The sequence below is a fragment of the Rhipicephalus microplus genome, chromosome 5, assembly GCF_043290135.1.
Source record: "Rhipicephalus microplus isolate Deutch F79 chromosome 5, USDA_Rmic, whole genome shotgun sequence".
Lineage (NCBI taxonomy): Eukaryota > Metazoa > Arthropoda > Arachnida > Ixodida > Ixodidae > Rhipicephalus > Rhipicephalus microplus.
The window spans coordinates 58,984,836-59,002,628 of record NC_134704.1 but is presented as its reverse complement, the minus strand read 5'-3'; the positions used below and the strand labels follow the sequence as shown (position 1 = coordinate 59,002,628).

At 43.6% G+C, this 17,793-nt stretch overlaps 1 long non-coding RNA gene across 1 annotated transcript; it reads right to left on the bottom strand.

Annotated features, from left to right (window-relative positions):
- Nucleotides 1–1,085: 1,085 nt before the first annotated feature.
- LOC142817268 (uncharacterized) lies at nucleotides 1,086–3,043 on the bottom strand. The gene is made up of 2 exons (XR_012895141.1): nucleotides 2,777–3,043; nucleotides 1,086–2,342 (listed from the first exon to the last, which is right to left on the bottom strand). It is a non-coding gene; the product is annotated as an uncharacterized LOC142817268 (long non-coding RNA).
- Between the last annotated feature and the right edge of the window lie 14,750 nt (nucleotides 3,044–17,793).

The following is a 17,793-nucleotide window of genomic DNA, read 5'->3' as shown; positions in this document are numbered from 1 at the left end:
AAGCACGAATGGGACAGGTTTATATGTCACTTTAAAGTAAGAATGTTAAGAGGTGAAGGTAAATGATGCCGTACATGACTTCCATGTCATGATTATCATGCTTGGATGTGTCCTTTACCTTCGTAATCTATTCACGTCCCGTGACACCAAATTTAGTATATGTGGAGCTAGCGCAGCAGCCGCGGGCACGCTATGAGCGTGGTATGTTGTTATGTTCTTACATGACACGCGTGTCAGGCTTATCATGTTTGCGCCAGTCATATATTTCCGTCATCCATTAACGTCACGTAAGACCAAAGTTGGTACATGTGGAGCTAGCAAAATGGCCGCGAGTGCATCATGAAGGGCCCAATATACTCCTATGTAGCGCTGACGCGCGCGCACACTGGCTACACAGCGACGCTACGTTAGCAAAAGAACTCTAAGTCTGACTTCAGGCGCGACCGGCACAACCAGCGTCAGTCGGCGCGGCCCGACGGCAACCGGCGTGAAATGGGACATGCTGCATTTAGCGCCGATACGTTACCCAGACAACACTGCGTCTCCCTCTTTTCTTGAGGTGAGATGCTGAACACGCTGAAACGCGCATGAGTCCAAGCAACGCAGTGCGCTTGCGAGTATATGCGTCACCCCCGGAAGCTTTTCAGGCCTGCGCGTCACGTGACGTGACGTCGACGACGTCACATCGCGCCGGCCGGCCGGCCGCCCTTCGCTGGGTGGCTGCGCCAGCCGCGAGCGCTTGCCGCGAGCGCCCTTCACGCCTACCGACTCGGGCGAGGTTCCTTGACACCATGTCCGCACGATTTATCAAAGTATCCATTGATTGTATGGTTTAACGCGCCGACGCAACGCAGGCGATGAAGCGCGCCGTAGGGGAGGGCTCAGGATCAAGTTTTACTACCTGGGAATCTTTATTGTGTGCCGAAATCTCGTACACACGGGCGTTTTTGCTTTTCGCCTCCATCAGAAATGCGGCCGCCGCAGCCGGGTATCGAAACTGCGCCCTAGTGCTCAGCAGCGCTACGCCTTAGCCACTGAGCCACCGTTGCGGGGGAACTTATCAAGGTATCAAGAAATAATGAATATCGTGAATGGAATAATGCGTATTTATTTATCACAGCCAGACGTCGTCTGTACAAATATCACAGTGCACATTGTTCTCGGTCCAGGCAGACGACAGGCAACACAAGATGTTGCCCTTAATGCTGAAAATATGCCAAAAGTACAAAACACAATATCTTGCCACATAAAACTCAGAAAACAAAACAGATTGTAACAGCAAAAACATCCCCGAGCTTTGGAACAGAAAAAGCACACTTTCATTTAAATTGTAGGTTAGAGGAAAACATACCATTCGTTTATCATAGTAGCAGTAGCAACACAAGGTATCAGGTTCAAACACTTGCCAAAAAAATACAATACATAAGAACACTGGTGACTAAATTGTGGTCCACAGCATGATAAATGACAGAAAGAAAAGTAATTGTATTGCCACAGGTAGGTGCATGTCCTAGGGAAAAAAATCAAACAAAAATCTAAGAAAAAACAAATCACAGTGCACAACATGTCTGTACACAGAGTGCACAAGGAAAGTGTACACAGCTTAGGTACCAAAACGGACTGTACAACTGCTACAGTGGGCACCGAGGCAGTTCGAGTTAAAAAAAAAGAAAAAAGTACACCACCTTTAAAAGCTAACAACTTGTAAAGAGATACAAAACTGGAAACAAGGCTCAAACAAGGGAATGTATTGCTTGAGCCAGGTGGCAATAAGTGCAGCGCTCCTCAGACAGCATCGACAGGTTGTTCAAAATTTCCAACAAGGAACTTACTTTTTGAACTGAGTCTGGTACAACAGCGCTACCAAGGTTCTTGATTGGTGAACCTTGATAGCAGGCAAAGACTTCAAGGTTTGCAAACACGGTCAATGACGCATTCAAACAAGGTTCACGATAGTCGATAATGTTCAAAAACATGGAGCACTCTTCTTTATGAATCACAGTCCACTTCGGAGACACTGACACCCCTTGCAGGCGAGCCCTTAGTTCTTCGAGGGACGAAAACCGGTCTCGTTCTTGCTCCGCTTCATATGACGCCAGCGACTCTTCTACAGCACGGGCGAGTTGGGAGGCTTCTTGTCGGCTCCTCTTGGCGTCAAGGGTTTCTCTCGTGCTCTGGTCTCGTACTGATAGGTAGGACGGACAGCCGGGAAATACCGTTGGGACAGATCCAGGACGCAACCGTGGTACTGGGAGTGCAACTTCAATAACTCTCCCTGTCCTTGGATCCGTCTACGATGTCGTCTTCTCAATGCATGAAGCGTCGAAATGATCCGCGCACACCTGCACAAACGTTTCAAGAACGTCTGAGACGCACTTCTCAAAAGAAAAAAATGCGCTCCCGTTTGCATGACCGTGTTTACAGTCCGTGTAGCTAAAACAAAGTCTACCTACGTTTCGCAAGCATCTAAATAAAAGCGCTGCGCTAAGCGGTACAAGCAACATGAAAGGAAACACGGGAGCGTGATGTCACCGCACTCCACGAAGCGCTTCCACCGAGAGCTTGCAAGAATGGACGGCACCACGGCACTGTTAGTGAACAAAGCGCAGCTGACCATCCTTGCTGCGAACGTGCCTTTCTGGGCGATTCTCATCAACTGCTGGCGTCAGCGCTTCGCGAGGCCCGGCGGCCACACGCTCAAGTATTTCCCATCATAGGTGATTTCTACCCGAACAAGCAACGACATGCTAAGAACAGGAGCATCTCAAATTCTTACCTTAGTGCACGAAGTCGGCACGAAGTCCTTCCTAGGAATGGCACGTAGCCATTGTTTGAGAGCGTCGGCGTCTTTAGGGAAGGAAAACACTTGTATCTTCTTTCCTGTTTTGTAGTTGCCGGTGCATCCGGGTACACAACACTTATTCGGCATTGTCGCATCACTCCAGCATCACGCACGGAAACGAAATTGCCGCAAAACAACAACGGAAAGCAACAAACGCGAAACACCGTCAACACCACGCCGCCGAACCGTCACCACCGCTGCTCGCGCTGCGCTCGCTGCCGCTGCGGCTTCCCCGAGAGTCGGCCGGCCGGAAATGACGTCAGATTGCTGGGCGCAGGCCTGAAAAGATTTTCCGGGGGTGACGGTATATGGCAGTACAGGCGCCTGGCGTGGCAACGCCGGCGTGACGCGACGAAATGAATGCCGGTGTGAGCACAAAGACCGCGTGACGTCGAAATGTATTGGTGCCTTGACTGTGGCATGTGGTGATGTTATCGCATGACACGCATCTCACGATTATCATGTTTGCGCCAGTCACATACCTTCGTCATCCATTAGCAACACGTAATACCAAATTTGCCATATGTGAAGCTAGTGAAACGGCCGTGAGTTCATCATAAGTGTGGCATGTAGTCATGTTGTTACATGACGCGCATGTACAATTTTCTAGTTAGGGTCTGTCGCTTTTGTTTACCATGCAATCATGTCATACCGTACCAGTTTTGCAACATGCCATGCGAACGAAACCACCGCAAGAGCTGCAGGACCATGAAATGTAAAGCATGACATTCATGACATTCATATTTTCATGTTATGATTAGTCAAATATGTTGTTAATACAGTCATGTTATGTCATACCAAGTTTGGTATCGATACCATTAACGCAACGGCCAGGAGAGCTAGAAGTCGCATAGGTGGCTATAGATAGATATAGATGGATACGCTCAAAATCGCCGAAGTTCGCTGAGAAATGCTTCGCATTTAATAACAAAATTCGGCAGATCCGACGTACCTGGGAATGGACGTTATGCGAAACATGAGGAGGGAAGATGACCGTGTTTCAATTTTGTTCTATAGTGACATGTCATGAAATGACGCTAAATATATGTGTAAGTGTTGTTCATACAGACATATGTTGAAGAGTTGCAGACGTTTACATATCCAGTTGTTTGCACTTGCGCAGCGATGCTAACTGGAACATGCGTATTACCAACACCAGAAGCTGATTTGAAGCGCTGATGCTCGCCACCATGCTGATCCTGGACACTGCTGCACGAAAAACTTCAACGTACGGCAACTAACTAGAATCGACATTAAGCCGACGTGATGACTGTATCAAAGGAGTACATATATAACGTTTATAACATTGGGTAGGCAGCACTGCAACCACTATTGACATTTCATGAAGATAGCGTCTATTTGAAATGTATAGTTCCGAGACATGGCTTAGCTGCGCGGTAAAATGCTTGATTGCCACGCAGGGTGCTTGAGTTCGATTCCAGCTGGACCCTGACATTTATTCTTTGCATTCGTGGGGTCGGCGCTCTCGATGTCGGGTATTTCTTAACGCTCGTGAGTTAAAATTACCCCTTTGTGTTCTCGTTGTTCCTGGGTAGATACTAAGTGTGATCACCTGTGGCACATACGCGCATACCAGCGGCACATGACCGCCCGTGGTTATGTGCCGCTGTCTGGTGGGAAGTGTTTGACGACGTCGCGACGGGATTGTGACATTATTCATGTGTCTATACAAGCGCATCATATTCGTTGAATCATCTTACTCTTCCATGCAAATTTTGGTTCCCGCCAAATTAAAGGGGTGACCAGAAGAGCACCCAAACGTAAGCGGCTAGATTAGATAGATAAATAGATACGCTCTAAGTCACCCAAGTTGGCTAAGAAATGCTTCACATTTAATAAGCGCGCGTGTCCGCAGCTGTTGCTGACAGCTGCCGACGCCGAAGCGTGACATGGTGGGGACTGCGGTTGCGATTGGGACGCGCCCGCCCGCTGCTGTTGTTATGGAAGAGAGCGGTGGTCGGATACCGACGGACGCCTGACATAGCTCGGCTAAGAAATGCATTCCCATTTAAAATACCGCGGTGCCCACTGATTACGGAGTTCTGTGGCACTGAATGAATTCTTAGTTTCAAAGTATATACCGAAGACTGTCGCACATCGCTTACAGTTCGGGTGCAGTTTTCATGCGCGCAATACAGAACACCCGGTAGCTTAGTGGGAAGAGCTTTGCTGCGGTGTACAATAACTCAAGCGCTGTGTCCATAATAAACGTGCTAAACTATATACACGATTCAACTTTTCAGAGAAAAAAGGAGCGTCTGCAGCACTGTCTATACATGCATGCGTATACGCTGCCGCGTACATATGCCGACATATCCTGACAGCATTATGCATGATGGCCATGCATTTTCAATTATTAACTATAGCCTCACATAGCTTCGCTCGATTTCATTTCATCTTTGTTCACTTCGCTCTTCGGTAGGTGAATCAGTTCTGTAACTCTTTGAATTAACATATCGGAGATGCTGAATTTTCTTGCGATTTTACTTATGAAATCAAGAGAAACGACCGGGGAAGATACAAAATATGGCGTCGCGTGCAATAAACATACTTTGGGCGTCTTTGTGTATACCTCACGTAATTTATGTGTGTTATCCGCTACCCTCTCCTTTTGAAGCTTGTCTCAAAGTGTGGAAAGGGATAAAAATGGGGGAGAGGTTGTGAGTTCAACTGAAACTGAAACATCCGGTTCGCTACCCTGCACTAGAGAGATGGCGACGGCGAAAGATGTACAAATGATGGGAGAGAAGTGCAGGTACTCAATACAAAAAAACAATCAACCAAACAAACAAAAACAGGTGAGGAGCAACTAAAGCAGAGCCCCTATTTAAGCTTTCAAGCAGTGTTATATGCCGAGAGGCATCGAGCAGAGTTTCACTATCTTTGTATGTGCTCAAAACTCTATTTCAAGTTGCTTCGATATTTGGCGAGTGTATGGAGTATGGAGTGCAATACCGAGTTGTAATATTGTACAGTAACATTTATTAACATCAGAGCTGCAGTGTTCAATTCAATAATAGGAGGCATACGTGTGGACTAGATGTTTTGGTGTGCCTGTAAAGAATGAAATAAAGAAAACAGGACAGTAGGTAGCTTCAAACAGACAAACAAACAAACAAAAAACTAACGAAGTAGCTGCAGTTCAAAATAGGTGCTATTAGGCGGCGCGCGCGTCAAGAACCAAATGTTTTATTCGGTCAAGAAAAAAATCTAGCTCATAGATAAGCGGAATAAAGTTGCGTCTGTCTCTCTGTCTCACAGATAAGCGAGAAAAAAGAAATATTAGAACAAAGAGCTTGCGAATTTGGTTGTTAAAATTTATGGCAGCGCAGGGCGGTGGATGAAGCGGTGCATGAGACACAACTTTCTATCTGGCTATTAATTCTCGCACGGCTCGGCTGGTACACAGCCGAGGAATGAAAAGAAAAAAAATACACAGGTACATTACACGGGCGTCAACGAGCGCAATTTGAAGATAGGCACGCGGCACAGATGCCACCGCCCGCCCAGAGGTTTCCATATTGAACCACTTCTAGGGAGTGGGCGACCATGCAACTATCTTCCGAAATCAGCAGCAGCGTCAAGCATGCGGAGAAGAAACATTGTTAATACGTGCGAGCGATAAGAGCGCAACTTAATATGAGCGACTATAAAGAAATAAGTGAGGAGTAGCTAGCCGTGGTCACGTACCGTGTAAGTGGAGGCAAGTCTTTTTTATGTATATTCTCTCGTTGCTTGAAAAGCGACACATAAAGGGGCCCGATAACAAGGCTCTCTCTGCAAGCAAAACAAGTTCCACATGTCTTGAAAGGGTCGCACAGCAGCAGTATAGGGCAAATAATAATTGGAGACGTGAGGGGTTTGGCAGTTCACGATGCGAGGAGTAATTCTTGCCAACGCCTCATCTAGTGTGAGGCCTACGGGACGGCTTCATGGTCTCTCATGGTCGAGTACCAAGTACTATAAATCGTTCACCACTTTTTCTGAACAGGGTGTGTAGGAAGCGTAAATAAGGTGGACAAACAAACGTAAATCCCGCTCAGCACGACCATGAACTCCTTCTTTGAAAGTATTTGGCGGCGTGCTACCCGTGCTTCCCAACTACGTATTTTCTTGCCGACTCTCTGGCTTTTGGGCATGTTAATATGATGTGGTCTTCTCTTCCGTGCACACTTTTTTTCAGTCATATATACTTGAATTTAGAGGAGGTGTTGTGCACTGCCTCCTCCGAGAACGCGAGTTAGCATTCCGGCCATGGTGGCCGCTTTTGGCAAATGAGGAGGGGTGAATCGCCATACAACACCCGTGCTTATTCTTACGTACATGTCAAAGCCCCACGGGGTAATAACGATTGACATGGAGTCCATCACAACAGCGTGCCATCACAACAGCGTGCCCGGAGGCTACCCTGATCGGCTGCTCGACCTTGGAGGGTTAAAGAGCCCTCGTGGCCAGGGCGCGTGCCACCGCGGAAGACACGTGGGTCCCGGACTAGGGACTCCTACTAGAGTTCATACAGGGTCGGGCCTCAAGGCCGCCCCTATCTCTCTTACTTGTAAGTAAATGTTTTTCACCATCACCAGCACCTACTCATACCGCAGTTCGCACGCGTAAACGTTAATTGTTCTTAAGTGAGTGAGTGAGTGAGTGAGTGAGTGAGAGAGTGAGTGAGTGAGTCAGTGAACTGCCGAGCTTTTTAAGGGGGCCATGATGTCGCAGTCGATTGTCGTAATTCAGACAAAACCACATACGCGTATAGCACAGCCATCCGAGCATACGCTCGTGCCAAATACAATTATTCTTTCTCTTGTCCTTCTGCTGCCTCGATGATGATATTAACGCAGTCGAAACCACATAGCTTACCGCAGCACATTCAGCGCGCGCTCACACCAAAGAGAAGTTTCATTCCTCTTCTTCCTCGATCTCCTTTATAATGGTACTAAATGCGGAGCGCTTTAAATAACGAAACGTATAAACATTGAAAAAAGAGAGGAAGCAAGCAAAACATAAAATGATAGAAGGAAAGAAACAAAAAATAGCATAAAAGTAGCAAGAAATAGAAATACAGAAAGAAAAGAGGCAGAAAAACTACAAAATGCAAAAAACAGAAAAAGAACAGGAAAGAGAGAAAAAGGACCGAAGACAAACAGAAAAGGCTGCTTAGCCCCACAGTTCCTTCAGGCCTGGCACCATGAGGGCGAAGCTGCCATAATGCTTTATAAAGACGGCAGCCTTTCTTGGGATGCCTCAAAGCAGAAATTTTGGTCTGTCTGTTGGTCTGTGTGTTCAACGATTCAGCCAGCTGGCAAAAATTTAAGCCTGTGCTCAAAGCCCACCCATCTTGACCTGGTAGTTGCGTTCGTATTTGGGAACGTTGTCAATCAAAAAGCAAATATGACGCGTATTTGAGGCGCTACATGAATACGGAAGTATTAGGTACACTGTAAAAAAAAATGTCTCGGTACACAGCAAAAGCTGCTGGTAAATCGTTGCCGGAGGCATTCTGTAAATGAGTAACAGCAGGCTCCGTATCACGAAGTCTCTGTTATACATTTTTCCGTATTCTCTTTCACATCATATCTGTATTCCTGAACACAGCAGATCTGTTATTTCAAACACAGCAAATCTGTTAACCCAAACACAGCAAATCTGTCAACCCAAACACAGCAAATCTGTCAACCCAAACACAGCAAATCTGTTAACCCAAACACAGCAAATCTGTTATTCCAAACACAGCAGATCTGTTATTCCAAACACAGCAAATCTGTTATCCCAAACACAGCAAATCTGTTATCTCAAACACATCATGACTCTGTTTGTAGGAATACAGAATTTGCTGTATTTAGAGGAGGAATAAACGGAGATCGCTGTAGAGCAGTCTGGCTGTAAATTATTCCGTTATTATTAATGAAAACAGAAGCTTCAGTAAAACACCTGGTTTCGTTTAATGGCTTTTCTGTGCTTGACTAAGGTTTTGTGTAGTTTCTTTGCCTTGAAGGAAAGAGTTGTTTCACTGAGCATAAAATAAACTTAGTTTTGGTAGTAACTTAATTTGTGAAAAACTAACACAAGCTTTTGTTGACCAGTACTGTCGAAAAGCCGATGTTTTACGGGATGGAATGGAATGTTTATGTGGCTGCCTGTAGATTCTCATGATTGAGTTTTATGTCCAATTTTATGTACTGTTTCAACCTACACTAATGCAGTCTTTATGTACTGTGTGTGTGTAAACCACCCCTGCTGCTGCATACCATATAAATAATAATGCAACATTAACAAAACACAGATGAATTTATTTACATATAATACATGTGCTGTAGCTTGCTACATCACCATTCTTCATCACTTCAGCATGTTTATGCCTGAAAAGAATGTGAAAAACAAGTGATCAAATGAATGCAAGAAGCAACTTACACACACTTTATAATGCCTTCTCTGTGTATGTATATGGCCCTTGATACAAAAAGTAGGGGCACGTGGTAGAGCAAAATGTGAAAAAAAAAATCGCTTTGTTTTCTTTGCAATTTGGGGAGGGGTGTCCCTTTGTGCATCCACATTCGTGCTTTTCATAAACAGCATTTTTGGTGGCTCAAAACCAGTTTTTCCAAAAGGAAGTAGCCAGTGAAAACACACTCTAGTGCAAGCCCCTTGCATTCGCTCTATGCTTACGGCCTAATTTTCTGACGTACAAAAGTCAAAATGCTTGTCTAGAGTCAGCTGTGTATAGAAGATTGTCGGGTAACTTCTAAAGCAGTCCGAAGACACTGTGCACCTTTGTATTCACAATCCGCCTTCAGAATACATAGGTTGGAACACTTTCAGCTCCTAGCATCATTACACCTTGCATTTGCCGTGCTTGTCGATAACCTTAGATGCTGGGGGTAAAGAAGGTTCTGAGGAAGTGTAAATTTCGTTGAAGCCCGTACAGTTTTCTTGTTAATGTGAATAAATCCCTGTGACGTACTGAGGTGCTGAACCAGCAAGCTCTTTATTGTTAAACCTCCCAGCCTTTTCAGCATCTTTCGAGGTGAATCACGTATATACATGGGGACAACGGGTATGCTCTAATGGACATGGACTAATATTTCTGATGCAACTGAATAACAATGTGTGAGAACGACTCAGTGTAAGTGTTGAGTTAATGGGAATTGAGTCACAGAATCTTTCCTTTCTTTGTTTAGGGTGAGAGTCCTAGAAATGGCGACATTGAATATTTTTTTTGCATTTAATAATGGTAGTATCACACGAGCCTCTATTCTGAGATAGGATTGAAGCTTGGCCAAACTACAATGAATTTGCTGGAAATCGTTGACCACACTTGACGATACGTTGCAGATAGAGCTGAATGACATCTCACAAAAAAAAAAAAACAAGACAAGCATTGCGAGAGGCTCCACGGCGAAAAATTGACTTTGGCAGTGATTACCAAGCTTGTAACTACTAAACAAAATAATTGAACAGTGTTTCTGACAGTGCGATCACTTTTCACCTGTTTTTGAACTTTATTCCATATCTCAAAACAGTTTTTTATTACTTAGCTACCATTATTTCCCATGTATTTTAAGATAACCAGTTGATTATTTTTTTTGTATACAGCTACTGAAGCAAAATAGAAGCTATGCACTTTACCGTTATTGTGTTACAAATTTTCATAGATGCCAATTAACTCAAAAGTCAAGCTCTAGTGGTAAAAAATTCACAAAAATTCTATATTATGAAGTTAAAAGAGCAAAAAGTTTGGAAGAAAATGATGTATGGATTATATGAATATCCCTTTTAGTCACTGAGAAAACTACCTAAAATCAGCAAAAATGCACAGGATGTATAGGGCCTGCCCGGCGCTCCTGAGAAGTTTCCCACTGGCTCTGATCATGCTCAGAATGAGCAGTTACATTTTCAGAAATATTTGTTGCTATTGTATAGCAGAATGCACGGGTGAATACCTATACTGATTTTCAACTTTGCATTCTGCTGTTAAGCTCTATGTGCCACATATAGCTACAAATTATGGCTGAACTTTCTTAATATAGATTTACCAGCGCAAAAAAAGACGGCACATATTTTAATCATGAACCAACTCGCCCAAGCAGCAGCTTTAGTGAAATTTTTTAAGCACTGTTTATTGATCACAGAATGTTTTTTTTCACTATGCTGAGGTGGGAGGGGGGGGGGGTTGAGGATCCTGTAAAAAAACTGAAAGAGCTTGACCTGAACTAAGAAACATCATGTGAATATACACTACACTTATTCGTAGCCAGGCGGTGGCACACCGGGCCCGTGCCTCTCCCCTCCTTCCCCCCAAACTTTTTTCTCCATGAAATACTTAGCGCAAAATTACCATTTGCCTGCCCAGACCTCTGGTTCAGATCAAAAAGGGCCCCCTCCCCCTAAAAAGTTCTGTGTATGCCCTTGGTTTAGATGAATGAATTTCCAAACCCTGTTTAACATAAGCATCAGTGAGATTAGATAGATATATGGGGTTTAATGTCCTAAAACCACATATGGTTATGAGAAACGCTGTAGTGGAGGGCTCCGGAAATTTCGACCACCTGGGGTTCTTTAACGAAGCATCAGTGAGATTGATAACTAGGATAAAATTAAGGCCAAACCTTCCATTTTTCTCTTTTCACAACATACTATATGTCCTTGGCACAATTCACAGTATATAGAAATCTCAATTGAGAGTGCATTTTCATGTGCTGGCTCTTGTGAAATAATAGCAGTATATTTTGACTACACTCCGAAGGACAAAAAAAAAGAAAACGCCAGGCTCATAATACTTACAAACAAATTAAATTGAAAATGCAAAGCCACAATCAAGATAATATTCAGCTCTAATAACCGGATATCATCAGAAAATGTGTATGATTCATGCTCACACTTTCACTGATTGAAACGCAGCTTCTGGGCCAACTTCATTATCTTTGTGTGCACACTTGTGCGAGACTTCTGGCCACCTTCGCACCTGCTGCCCTTTTTCGTGTTGGAGCCCTTTAAGGTTATCAAGGTGTGGTTCAAATGAAACATATGAGAAGAGCACAAGGATGGGTACAGACTCGTCAATGGGCTTCATTTAGAACACGTATGGTTACACGCTACAGTCTGCAAATTCCTCATCTATGCATCATAGACTTGCATTAATTCTTGTACAATCTGAGCCAAATACGCTGGCCCAATCATTTTCCTCCTGAAAAAAAAAAAGAAGACCTCAGCAAGCTTAGGAGCCAATTGGTCAAGGCTGCATCTCCGAATTTCATTCTTGCCAGTAATGGCTGTCATAGTTTCTGACAAGTAATCAATGGACTTTCACTGAAGTCAGAGGCAGATAAGACCCTTGTCAGGAATCAACAACTTGTGTTCCCTGCGCCGTTCATATATATATTGGCCTGTTTGATTGATGTAAACATTCCTCCTGGTTTGATAAGCAACTAACAAACTAAAAGGTGTGGCACTTAGTGCAATTTTACACACCCTACTAGTGGTTTGTACGCTCCCAAAATTTTTCCAAGGCTTCCTTTGAAAAAATGTGCAATGGCCTTTTTCAGTCTTCGAATACGCACAATCATAAAATAAGTCTTCACATGCTCGTGGTAAATATGTTCAGAATGTATGATCTGATGTTAAAGTTGGGTTAATATTAAAGCACAGCATTTTGTCTGGTGAGCTAGTTTGTGGGTGAAGGTTACTCTTCTGTGCCGTTCAAGGTAAATGCTAAGACCCCGCATTGCCTCTATGAGGTGTGCAAGATTGCACTAAGTGCCACCCCACTGAGTTCGACGTGCGCTCGTCAAGTAGGATAACGAAGTCACTCAGACATGGAGGAATGTTAACATTGGTCATACAGGTCAATGTATAAATGAATGATGTAGGGAACACCAGCCCTTGATAAAGACCAGACAAGGTTCTCACCTGCCCAACTTAAATGCATACGAATTGTTTACTTTTAGTAAACCATGGCAGACTTTACTGGCAAAGACAAGAATTGAGATGCAGTTGTGACCCAATGGCACTTGAGCTTGCCTAGGCTTTTTTCCTAATGAACAAAAGCAATGATTGTGTCTGTGATACTTCACTCAGACTATCAGAATGAACGCAGGTTCCCTGCATGAGTGTACTGAATAAAACCCAGTTGCAGGTCTGCCCTCATCTTCCACTCTTCTCCTCCGACAACATCTGTTATTTAAGTGTATAAGTATCTACTGCACCTTGTAGCTGGAGTTAGGCTCACACTCATGTTGTAAAATGTCATCAATTTACTTGACCTCCTCGCACAACAATCAACACATAATGATATCGACAAGGGAACTCACCCAGTGCAATGATTGTAGGCGTTGATGGCAACTCGGCAAGCTTTTCAGTGATGCTTGTTCCCTCCTGGATGAGCAAAAATATCCCATGTACACAAAAGCACAAAGAGATATGTACAGTTGCGGCCATTCCAATATATAAATCAGAGATGCGATCCCTGCAATTCCGTTTTCCACCATGGTTCCTGGTCTATTGCAGGCTGTGTGCACCAAGTACAAATTACCTACCTAGGAGCCTTGAAACTTGGAACAATTTTAGAGCAAAGTAGAATGGATAGCGAGCACGCAAAAAAACCTGCTCACATTTTGATTCATTTTTCTCTTTGGATTACAGCAACATCATAGACAACTCTGAATGATTGCAGGTCAATATATCAATGTTAGTGGTGATAGTATTGCTTAAAATTATTTTGCATGTGCGACAGCAAGGGACAAAGTGAGCAACATCTTGCAACAACTCTGGCCTATTCCCATTCTTAGTGCCCTCCTCACTGCGTCGTAATGAGGCACTACAGCCAAAGTGACGAGAAACATTGTTCTGCAGTGCATTGCAAAAAACTAATGCTTTGTGCATGTGGAGCACTCTGATTGCACACAAACACTTTTTTTCCCATTGAGCCTGAAAAAGGCTAGTAAACCAAGTTTGTGCACTGTGGTTCACCATGCGTGCACCATGCCCCAACACAGTTTTTGTTGCATGAAGTCTCACTTTTCACAGCGCTACGTTCCTTCTCATTCACTCTGTGAACTTTATAGTCGGATGCTTGGGGACTTCACTCCCTATCCTAGTGGCTCTGATGAAACAATGGCACCTGCCCGCACTAACTGTTGGCTCAAGGGCAGTGTATTTTTTTTTCAGAACATTTTTGTGACTACGACACAATGCGGATAACCAAAGTAAGTTCCACAAAAAAATTGAAAATTGCCTTTTTTTTACACTATCTTCAAATGCTGATACTTGTGACAAAGCGCGTGTTCCGGTGTAATTTTAATGAATAATGCTGCTGTACAAAGCCACCAAAATTACCTTAAAATGAAGCACAAAGGCAAAAGATATGCAAAGCTACACTATCCTCCTTTTAACTTGTGTCCAGCAATTCATGAATTAGGTATTTTTGGATGTTTAGCATATTTGTTCTGTCAAAAAATTTTGCTGCAGCGGTCACTAAATTCTCATACGGTAGCATTGCACTTGTTCTTTATGGGAAGAAAATACATCGATTAAGAAGTGTAAAAAAGTTAAGTCTGCTCAAAGTTCAGAAATTGTGAAATTAGAAGAAAACTGATTTCAGCAGTCAAAGTTTAATTTTCCTTTATACAAAAGCAGCTTTTTTCACAAAATTCAACTGAAAAAGCTATTGTTTTGTGCTAAAAACCTGCACAGCATTCAGTCGATCCCAGATATATTGAACTCGAAGGGGATCGCGATATATGTAGTTCAATATATCGATGAGTCGAAACACAAAATATGTGTATTTAAGGCATAAATTAGAGCATCTCAGACCTAAAAACAGTTTTTTGAAATCCTAACAAGCACTTAAAGAATGATTCTCTCACAATATGATAAAGAACAAGGCCTGAACATCTACTTTTGCAAGTTATCGCACTTCATTTCACTTGAAAATAGTCTGTAAACTTTTCTCTCTTTTTGCGTGCCACCAAGTTTCAGTTGTCCTCAATATCACTGGACCCTTCCAAGTAAGCAAATTCAGCTCATTCGGCCACAACAGCGCTGAGTGGCACTGAATGCCAATGTAAGCTCCGTAGAGCGTTGGTGGCGAAAGCAATAATTCCACGGCACCGTCAACATTGGGCATCATCTCGGCATCCATGCAGTCAGAACCAGCGACGTCGTCTTCTGCTCCAATGAAGCCGCTCGCTGTCCGAGATGGTGCCCGAAAACACTAACAAGGCATAGAATTTACTGAGGCATTGTACGCCCTTGACAGCAGTCATGACGCACTCAAAGTCGTCACCTGGCACAAAGCCCGCAAAGAAACAGTTCACGACTGTGCTTTACTTGAGGTCGCTCCTAGCACCAGCCATGATTTTTATCGCTACGAGCGTATCAATGTGTAGCGCCGACTTCCAAATGATGATTTATCAGTAACGAGGCGAGAAGTACACAGGTCCACAAGCCACAAAAGGCGATGCTGCCCACAAACGAGCAAGCTCCCACCGTCAGCATGTTGGTGATAGCGATGTCACTTGTGGCTTTGTCATTTTGTAACCGACAGCTGTTGCTTTGGTGCGGAAAGCTAGAAAAAAGCGTAGCCTCCGAAATGAGCGTTCTAAAACCGGAAGCACCAAAATACCTCATGAAGTTGCACATCTCGAAGGCCACGCTTTTCAGTCCCACATGCCATCATACACGATTGAATGCGAACATCGCAATGAGATCACTAAACTTCGTTAAGTCATTCCACTTCGTTTTGGTGCCCTCGGTCATCACCATGCCCCCACGTTAAAACCTGCAGATCGCACATCAAGCATACCGGTGCACTCACAAGTGCTGTGCAACGAGCTAGATCAGCAAGATGGAGTTTCAATGTTTCACTTTTCAGCACCCCCTTTTAGTCACTTGCACGCGAAAAGGGATCGGAACTTGTCGAATTGTGGCTATAAATGATCATTATTTGTTAGGAAAAATGCAATTTGTGGGCTTTAGCGTGGCTCAGAGTTCAATTTAGCGGATGTTCTGCTGTGCGTGAGTTCGATAGATGTGTACAGCAGTCCCGTATTTTTGCATGGGAAATTCAAGGGGATCTCTCAACTTTTTGATATAGCCAATAATTCGATATATCATAGTTTGATATACCCGGGATCGACTGTATTCTATAAAATCTAGAACCTAAAGCTGTTCTCAACAAACCAATACATCACTTTCTGAAAAGATGTTACTGTCCAGTTTTGTACTAACATAATGCAACAAAGTGAAACTTACTTCAAATACTTGGTAAAGGTAGTTCTTGTCTTCCTTAAAATGCGCGCAGAGGAATGGTAGCACAGCTACCTGGACTGCTTTTTCTCTTTGTCCTTCGTCTCTCACGCGCACCACCAGTTCCATAGTATGTTTCGTCGGCGCCTCCTCCATCATCTGAAATAATGCAGGCGCACAGGCCGCCATCCTCTCCTGGAAGATTTCCTGCAATTATTCCAAAAATCAAAGTAAATAACAGTTACTTGATAATAGATGAATTCATCTGTAGAGATATTAAAGTGAAAACTGATTGAAATGTAGAACTATATTACCACCCTACAATTGAGTGCAACAGCTGTGACACGCCAAAAAAAGAAGACAAAAAACAGACTGGTGGGGAATACCACCCTGAAACTACTGCACCAGCTTACTAGAACATGTTGTTGGCTAGTAGGTTCAGGCTGAAGAAAGGTAGGGACGTAAACCACATAGACAAGAAAAAAAGAAGTGGACGAGATAGAGCATTGATTGCAACAGATTTTGTTTGCAAAATAAAAAAGGCTCCTTTTGTTTTTGTAAACACCAAAGCATATGAGCAGGAAAATGGCGTGCACTCCACGATTATGACATCACTATAAAAAAAAAAAGGGGTTCAGCGGCAAATCGCTGTCACAACCAGACTCCCTTTCACAGTTATCTCCAACATCAGCAGGGGGTGTGCTACTGTGCTCTTGATCTGAACTGGATTCAATTTCAGGTACTTCCGTGCACTGTGTTGCAGTTTTGCCCCGGTGATACCTTGAAACATGTGTTCTGAAGGAACCTGCTGACCTCAGCACACTACCACAACCCACAAAAGGACACATAACAGCATCAATTCCACTCTCCAGATGGGCAGCTATGTGACCAAGAAGCTCCGTGCGAGTAGGCACACTCGCCCCGCATGACAACACAGAGCAGACAAACGCATCATCAGTCTGTTTGCTGCATCGCTTCTTGTGATGTCTGAAGACGTGACTTCTTAGGCTCTGATAGTTTTTAAACAAAGCTCCACAAGGCTCACAAGGGCAAAGGGCACCGCCCAACACACTTCTGTGATAGTGGTAGTGCTCGAAGTAGTCGGTCAATGTTGAAAATGTCTGTGCGCAATGCCGGCAAGTGGGCATTCTTCATTGATGTTATGGCTGCAATGAAGGTAGAGCACTTATTTTGCTAAATTACATTCACTGGCTTGTGCACTTTTTCAGACCGCCCAATTTTATAATAAAAACACTGCTACAATGGTAATAATACCTTACAGTCTACAATAGTAGAATCATTCCAATATCTGGTTAGCATGTCAGGTTATGTTCAATTTCATATGAACATTAGCCAATGCTTTTTAAGCAGTCCTCTATATAAGAGCACAGTGAATATAAATATTCTTGACCTGCTACAAATGTTTAAACTAAGTTGAAGCAGGCGGCGCAAGGAAAAGAAATAATGACGGAGACTGTAACATTAACTGCACAAATTCTACAGAAAACTGCACCCATACTTGCGCAACTTGGGTCTCTTAAAAGGCTATTCCTGAATGTGCAGTCAAAAGTGAGCTTAGCATATGCTCCAACATTACACATGTTCACAACTTAAGTAATGCTATCCATTATATCGCTAATGTTGACAACAGATGTTCATATCTTGCACATATGTGAAAGCAGCTT